We start from the raw sequence: 9123 nt of genomic DNA on the forward strand, positions 1-9123 counted from the left end.
TTGCAACAACCTCACCCTTAAATACTGACGATATAAAAATGGATCCCTTACCCGATAAATGTTATTTAATTGAGACACTATCAATTGAGAATCAAGATACACTACCAGCGAGTCGATCCCATGAGAGATTGCCTTGGATAATAAATAGATAATGGCAGTATACTCAACCATATTGTTTGAAGCAGGACCAATGCATATGCCTCTTGATACCATCAATTGATCAGTTGGATAATAGAGTACCCAAGCTGCGGAAGCGAGATTCCGAGTGTGCCAACTAGCACCATCGACGAACCCAAAATAGACCAAGTCATCCACCAAAACCTGCCACAACAGACCAAAAAGTGTTGATATCAAAAAAATCGCGATGATATATGTACAAATATACATAAATTACAAAGAAGCCATTGCGTAGCCAAAACTACGCAAAGTACTTCTTTAAGTAGAGCCCATTTCGGGGCTCCGCCAGCTTGTTTCCCTCAAAATCGATTAACTCATACGACCCTTTTTCTAAAACTCGTTAATAATGAAAGGATCGTACCACATAGGCTTAAACTTGCCTACCCCCAAGGTGTCTTTATCTTGGTCATAGACCAGGACAAGGTCACCTTCAGAAAAGACTCGAGGACGGACATATTTATCATACTGCGTTTTAACCCTTTTCCTATGAGTCTCATTCACCATGGCGGCATCTCGACGCTGCTCATCGAGATGTTCCAAGTGAAGTAGGTGCTCTTCAAGACTCAAAGTCTTTGGAAGGAGCTCAATAGCTAATTTAAGAGATGGAATTTCACATTCAACCAGAAAGATAGATTCCATCCCATAAACCAACTAAAAAGGTGTAAAACTAGTAGCCGTTTTCACGGAGGTTCGGTATGCCCAAAGAGCCGAATACAACATAACGTGCCAATTGGATCGATTTTTTTCGATTGTCCGTTGGAGAATCATCTTAAGAGTTTTATTGAATGCCTCGACCTGTCCATTGGTCTGAGCATAATAAGGAGACGAATGCTCCTGCCTGAAACCTAATTTGAGAGCCAATTCAGACATCAGTTGATTCTAGAAATGACTGCCATGATCAGTGAAAATCTCTCTCGGGATACCGAATCTTGAGATAACCTGATTGAAAAGAAACAATGCTGCCATGTCACTATCGTTCTTATAAGTAGGCATGGCCTCAGCCCACTTCGTAAAGTATTCTACAGCCACGATAATATACCTGTGATTCGCCGCTGAAGGTGGATTACAAGTCATAAAATCAATACCCCACTTAGTAAAGGGACCGACGGTGATAACGGGAAAAAGAGGAGCTGGATGCGCGCTCATCTTCTAAGTAAAAATTTGACACGGGTGACAGCATTTGACCGCTTCCACACAGTCTTTAAAGAGTGAAGGCCAAAAATAGCCGGCACGTAAGATGCGTTGGGCTGTAGCAAGCCCTGATAGATGACCACCAAAAGCTCCACTCTGGCAGTCATTGAGCACTGATTCTGCTTCCTCTAAGGTTAGACATCATCGAAGGATTGAATCAACCCATCGATGGTATAATGTGTCACCGATGATAACATAGTTTTTAGCCAGGTGACGTAATTTTTGACGTTCATCCTTGGAGAAAGTAGAGGGAAACTTCAAAGTCTGGAGATAGACAATGATATCTCCATACCAAGGGTCGAGTGAAGAGATGAGGAATAAATGTTCGTCGGGAACCCATAAACAATATCCTCTCCACAAGGCAGCTCAGAAATCAGCTCCGCGAAAACAATGGATTTCTTAGACTTTGCAGAAAAGAAATCGAGATCAAATTCTTGCAAAATGACTATCCATCAATTATATTTGCCCCCAATCACTCGCCTACTGAGGACAAATTGAAATGGATTGACTACCGCTAAGACAAAAGTTTTGCGTAGCAGGATATAATGACGGAGCCGCTGGACAGCATGGACAGCTGTTAAGGCCAACTTCTCAACCAGAGAATAGCGAAGTTCAGGACCTATTAAGCCTCAGCTCAAATAATAAATCACATGCTCGGTGAGAGCATCGTCCTCCTAAACAAGAACCATACCAATGGTTGATTCGACTGCAGTGAGATATAAAAGGAAGTCTCTACCATAATCCGGTGGACCCAAAAGCGGGGAAGAGACTAATTCCTTTTTCAAAGCATCAAACGATCGCTGCGCAAAGTTGTCCCATACAAATGGAACTCCTTTCTATAGCAAGCGCATGAATCCTTTAGTGATCTCGGCATAGTTTTCTATAAACCGTCTTAAGAAATTAGCCTTCCCTTAAAGACTTTGAAATTGTCAAATTGAGGACGGGGGAGGCAACTGAACTATTGCCTCAACCTTGAAGGGATCAACCCGAATCCCTTCATTGGACATGATGAACCCTAATAACCGACCGGACGTAACAGCGAAAACGCACTTGTTGGGATTCAACCGGATTTTATAAAAACAACATCGCTTGAAAACCAATCGAAGATGACTAGGGTGATTAGTTCTTTTTCGAGAACGAGCAGCGAGATTATCCAAGTATGCCTCGATGACATGTTTGATGTCGTGGAAAGCATATGACATGGCCTGCTGAAAATTGGCTCCAACATTTTTAAGACCAAAAGGCATCTTTCTATATGAAAAGGTACCCCAGGGACATATAAAGGCTGTCTTATGTTGATCTTCAGGACGGATAGAAATTTGATTATAACCCAAAAAACCATCCATGAAGGAAAAAATCTCATTACCCGCACATTCGTCGATAATCTGATCAATGAATGGTGTGGGGTAATTATCTTTTGGACAAGCCTTGTTTAAGTCCCTAAAATCGATGCATACTCAGATTGTTCCTTGCTTTTTATCCACAGGGACTGGATTAGAAACCCAATCAGTAAGAGGAACAGGGTATATGAAACCCGCCTTTAGCAGCTTCTCAACTTCAGCTTTGATAGCTGCTGCTTTCCTAGGGTTAACCTGCCAAAGCCTTTGACGAACCGGTTTGGCGTTCTCATACGTCTTGATCTCATGTTGAACTATAGAAGGATCAATGCCAGGCATTTCCTTATAAGACCAAGCAAATATATCTCGAAATTCCATAAATAAGTCGGGGTAAATTTGAATTTCTTCAGGGGAACATTCAATTATGATGAAGAGATTCTCGATCACTTTAGGGTCTCTAGAGATGTTTATAGGTATCGTTTTTGAAATCACCGACATATTACCTTCAGCACGAACGTGTGCTGGAGCCAAAGGGTTTGACACCGTACAAAAATCACTAGTGAAGAGCTCGAAGAATCTAGATTCTACTTCCTGCAATGGAGGAAGAAAGTATGAACGATGGTGTAAGTCTTCCCAAGGTCGATCTATACCCATCATTGCTTCGAGGATTGCTTCTTTAGAAGGTAAAACTGAATCTAAGCGGTCCAAGGCAGAGGTAGAATCAAGGCTCCAGGCCGGGGCCATATCACCATCTAACTCCTCTTCGGAAAAAGGAGTAGAGTGGTTGTCTGCAGAGTCTACGATAGACTGATATCTAAGCTCAGCTGCAGATATAGGGAATGCCATTCCATTTACTTGTCCTTCAACTAATGTGGTCGTAGGTGAAGGCAAGGTCCAAGGGTCTGAAAAATAACAAGTTCAGAAGAACTCTTCTTGAGGAGACTCCTTAGATGATGAAACGACATTGATTTTAGCGAAATGAGAGGGAAGATCAAAGGTACCCATTAATGAGGAATACATTCCCGCTCCTAAATTCTCAGTAGGCGGGCAATGGTTATCCACTAAAGGAACAGTAGAGTCAGAGCTCGCTTGAGGATCGACTGGACAATAATCCATTTGATCAACCTTAACGATTTTCCCCTCACGAGGAAATCAAATGACACGAAACAGAGTCGAAACAACGACATCCATTTCGTATACCCAGTTCCTTCCTAATAGGAGATTATAGTCTAGGTTAGCATCTATGACTTCTACTTCAATATTGACGACCTTCCCCCCAACACATATAGGAAAGGTCGGGATAATCCCATGCGGCTTATGAGAATGACCATCAAATGTAGTCAAGACGGTGGGTGAAGGAACAGCCGAAGGCGATCCAATAGCCTTCCAACATAACATCAACATACGCATGTGGAAGCTCCTCTATAATGGTACGAAAAATGTTGATTTTCCAGATGTAGAATTTATTTGGAAAGCCATATGATGAGGGAGTTGCTTTTTGACATTAAACATGTCAAAAGTGAGCACTAAACAATTAGTTGGATCGACTGCTCCAATTGCGGAAAGTAAAGCACTTCGCTGAGCCGGACACGACTGGAGAACCTCTAAAGCGGACACGGCGCATGGACTCTGAGCCAGATCCTCCACAATGGAGTAATTCTGGGTGGCCCTGGCATTAGGATTAATAGTCGCGCGTTTAGTGGAACCTTTCGGTATCCATGGTATAGTCTCAACAGGGGGTCGCTCAATATGAAGGTCGGTATTTCCAGGAACAGTCTTGTCGTTGGAAGTTTCAGCTTCATCATAATCACGTGACCGAGTAGTCACATGGACGTTAGAACCCATCATGAAAAAATTCGATGATTTTTCCCCTTCCTAGTTGCCCCCTGCGGAGGTACCAAGATTTGAACTCGCACCAGCAAGAAGTTGCTTCCCTTGGGGAAAAGGGTTTGTTAACACAGCTTGAGAACTAGAAGTCCCTTGCTGTCCTAACAAGCGCTGAGCATATTCAACCTTAGGGAGAAGATGAGTTAAATGGTCTCCACTGCACAACTTGCATGGAAACTTGACTTTCTTTCTAGACTCATTTCTACCACCACTAGCGTTGTTGCCAGACTTATTTGCATTAGGCTTCCCATCCTGGTTCTTTTTCTTACCTCGTCCTTTCTTTTTCCCATTGGAATTTTGATTTCCTTTGGGGTTATCAGATTGGACGACGTTAATTGAAGAAGTTTGGGAAGCCGGAGGATTAGACAATGTGACTTGGTTGTTAGAAGTAGTTTGTAAGGACAACTGCTGCAATTGGTTCAACAAGTTCACGGTAGTTGTGTCTACCGACCCAACGATGCCATCCGTGTGGGGACTTGGCTTCGACTTAGCTATGTCAACCTTAGACCCAGGAGCATCTGGAAAGTATTCTTATAAGATCCCAGACTGAGAGTAGACCAGTTCTAATTGCTGGACCCTAAAAATGGCTTGCTCCTCAGAATAGACTCCAGACATGGAGACATCCTTGGAGATCTCGGGTTGTAAATATTTCAAAAACCATTCGAGACAGTACTCTGGAGGGATTTCGGCTTTAATGAGCCTCTTTCTCCGTCTCCATTCCTGAATATTGTAAGAAATGTGAGTTGCCTTATCCTGACGAAAAGTGGCAAGAAGTTCAGTTCCGGCATCATAACGGACATGCAACTGGAAATGATTTAAGAAAATATTGGCTAAGTTAGCGAAAGATGTAAAGCTGCCCCCTGGCAACTCTATATACCATTTGGCCGCATTACCAGTCAAGGTGCGTTGAAAAAGTCTCAACCTGATCGAGTCATCAATAAGGGAGTTAGATGAGCACCACAAATGGAATGTGGTTACATGGTCGCCTGGGTCCTCACCACTCTTCCCTTCGAATTTTAGAATGTTCGAAGGGAGCTTGGCTGGGACCGGAGGCCAGGCTAGATTGTACTTGATTGGATCGTTTGTTAACTTAGTGAGATCTGGCAAGTTCAACATTTCCAGAAACGGAAGCCTAGGAGGACCTTGGGGATTCCACCCAGACCGAGCGGAACTCCCAAAGTTCTGGAAAGATTGGCCTGGATTTTGGAAGGCACCAGGCTGCTCGAAGTAACCAGTAGAACCGGCTGAACCAAAAGGCAAGCCTTGTGATCTAGCAAAATTCAGAGTTTGACCAACTTCGGTCGCAAACCCTCCATAACCAGCAAAGTTTCCTACTAAAGGATTATAAGGAGTTGATAACCCCTGATACGGGTTCCAAGCCGCAGCTAAGGGAGGAATACTTTGAAATGAACTAACTGTGGAGTATGGCCTATTCCCTTGTTGGCCGATAAATGGATTCCCAGTTCCCGCGTCACTAACTCTAGGGTTAGTCCAACCTTGGAAAGGATTACTGCTTTGTCCTACAGAAGAAAAAGGCATGGATCCTATCGTTGGGTTGGAATGTGGTATATGATCACTTTCGAAAGGAAAAACCTGGAATGAAGCCGATCTGCCCATCATGGATGTAGCGGCACTAAACGGAACCGATGGAATACCCTGTGAGTGGGTGCCAAATGGGAAGAACCCAGTACCAAAAGCATTGGTTTGGGAATTTCCACTCATGGACGGAATGGAGGTAGACCCAACTAAAGATGTGCTAGCAAAAGATCCAAACAAGGAAACAGAGGAGATGGAAATCGTTCCTCCCCCTTGCACCGATGTTGGAGTTTGCATAGCCGTAGCACTTGTAGAAGCCATGCTTCTAGTAGTGGTCATCGATGGTAAGCGCGTAGCGTAACCTGGACTTGACGGTCTATGCGTCGGAGTCCTAATGTATTGTAATACGTCTGGATGACTAGATGGTAGTGGAGAATTCGGAGCCACCAACGACTCTGAGAGTTCTTATAACTCTATGTTATTCTCTGCTTGAAAGAGAACTCGAGAAAGGACTGGAGTGTCCCTCTCTTGTTCGGAAGTGCCAGGCCATGCTTGAACACTAATGCCCCCGAGAGGAGGATCAATCCCCAATGCATCAACTGCCATGGGACGAAACCCACCAGTAGTATTACCTCTGCACCTTCTAGGAGAAGGCTCTAAACTTGGTGGTGAAAGACCACGAAGTCTTCGAGACCGTCTAGGAGATTGGTCAACCACTTTGAATTTCTTGTTATGATATAACTAAAGACTCAAAAAATTGAAAGCTAGGCCAACTAAGAGCACATATCACACACTATAAAGTCCCTAAAGATAACAACCAGTCAAATAACTTCCAAGTATTTTCACTCCGGGTGATTAGGACCGGACACCAAAATACAAGAAAGTGAATTAAGGGGCCTTCCGAAGATAGTCTGGGATGATGAGGGCCCAATCCTATCAGCGAAGGTATCAGAGGAAGTTACGCTGACCTCCTAACAACAACCTGCGCCGGTGCAAGCCCCCAAGCTTCGCAAGGGTGCCCTCCAGTAGTACTGTCGAGAGTGATACAACGTCGGCCTCAGGTGCCACAGGATTCCCCTCCGCAGCCACCTGTGTAGATCCCTAGGAGTAGCAACTATGGATACCAACTCGTTGCAGAAGCCAGGCGGAACAGTCATGAGGTAAGTTCAGACAAGTAGGAGAGGGGGTATCTCTCTTCCTTGTCTTCACAGACCCTCATGCTTGACTCCCAGATCCAGAGCTTTCCTGGTCTTCCTAACACTATTGGATCTTTACTCGCTATTCAGACTCCTATGTTTGACGTTTATATGGCTTTGGAGAGTTAAATCTCCACTCGCCTAATCCAAGGCCCTAAAATCCTAAACTTGTTGGTGTAACTGACTTAAACAAAAAGTTCTAGTGAATTTTAGTTAGCGCTTGATTTTAAAATAGGATGTTCTTTAAGTCATAAGGTAACGGAAGTGAAACTAGTGGTGTTTTTTGACGCAAAAGAAATTAATAAAAACTTAACTACATGCACATGCACTTTTTTCGTTTTTCGATGAAGAGCAATTTCTATAGGGTTCAGAGGAACTTCTAATAAAACAAAATTTTCTTTTCTTTTCGTTAATTCACACTTCACACTCAAAAAAGTTAACAAAGCTATGTATGCCTAAAAAGGTATGCAAATCTATCCTAATGCAACAAATATATGCTGATGCAAGATTCGAAACTACTCTAAAAACAAAAAATGAAAGTTGCTTGCTTATCAATCTTTATCTTGCCACTTAAAATGTCTAGATGGAATATGAGATGCTACCATTCATTTCGTCTAAACACTAAAAATAAGTTCTAAGACAAACATAAAGCACTTTCATTCACTAAAATGAAACCAAATGAAAACTAAGTTCAAGAAAGCAAAACTAAGTTTTTCAAAAATATTTTCTTCAAACGCAACAACAAAAAAGTCTTTTCAAAAATGCTCTCAACAACACTGAAACTTGTGATTGAAGAATAGGCAACAAACACTTTTGCAAATTGACACCACACAATGGATGGAAACTCAACAAAAAGGGATGTGTTTAAGGATGCTATTAACAATCAAAAGCAACAATGAAATCTTTGGCAAAAATAACCAAAAAGATCAAAAAGACAAATTTCAAGCAAGTGTCAATCAACAACTTTCATGAAACAAAGTAGCGGATGGTCACAAAAACGGTTTTGTCAAGCAAACAAAAAATCACCAAAAGCAAGATTTGACACGAAGATTGAGATCAATCTCCCTACCCTGATGAATCAGAGTAGCCAAGATTCCAAACAAGAAATCTTGCGTGCTTGAACAAGAAAAGATGACGCTTGCAATAACAAAAACAAGACCAATACTCCTTATAATCAGAGAGAATTTGGAACAAGATGCTCGCTGTAAAAAGAACAACTGATACTGGAAAATGACTGTTTCAGACTGACTCAAACTACCAGATAGACCTTCAGAGACAAAAAGATTTACAAATATTGAAAATTGCAAGATATATGCGACTGTACTTATGTACAGATTGCGTGTATATGCTACTGTAACTAAGGAAACCTGCGTATACGCGGGTTCACTTAAAGAAACATGCATACATATGCCTCTGTAACTAAGAAAAACAACGTATATAAAAGGTTTCAAGAAAAATAAAAAACAAATTGAAGAAACTGGAAAAACTTAAAGTTCAAGAACAGACCAGACAGTAACAGCAAGCAGACAAGGCAGCTGAGCCCTGATTGGCTTGAAAACACCCAAACTAGGAACAACAAGTGTGTTGTCCCCAGTGGAGTCGCCAATTTTGTTGGAGGGAAATGTTCCCCTAGGGCTTTTTGGGTTGAAACCCTAGCAGACTGAAAGTTATATATTCAAAGAAGCACACATTCACACATCCATTATGCTATTATAAGCAAATTCTATTGTAAAGGGTACGTACCTTAGGTCCTATGTTTGAGAAGGCCCTTAGGGTCCAAACCCTTCTTGGAGTTCCCT

This window comes from Pinus tabuliformis, chromosome 6 (assembly GCF_031772625.1).
Source record: "Pinus tabuliformis cultivar Carrire ecotype Pingquan chromosome 6, CPIR1, whole genome shotgun sequence".
NCBI lineage: Eukaryota > Viridiplantae > Streptophyta > Pinopsida > Pinales > Pinaceae > Pinus > Pinus tabuliformis.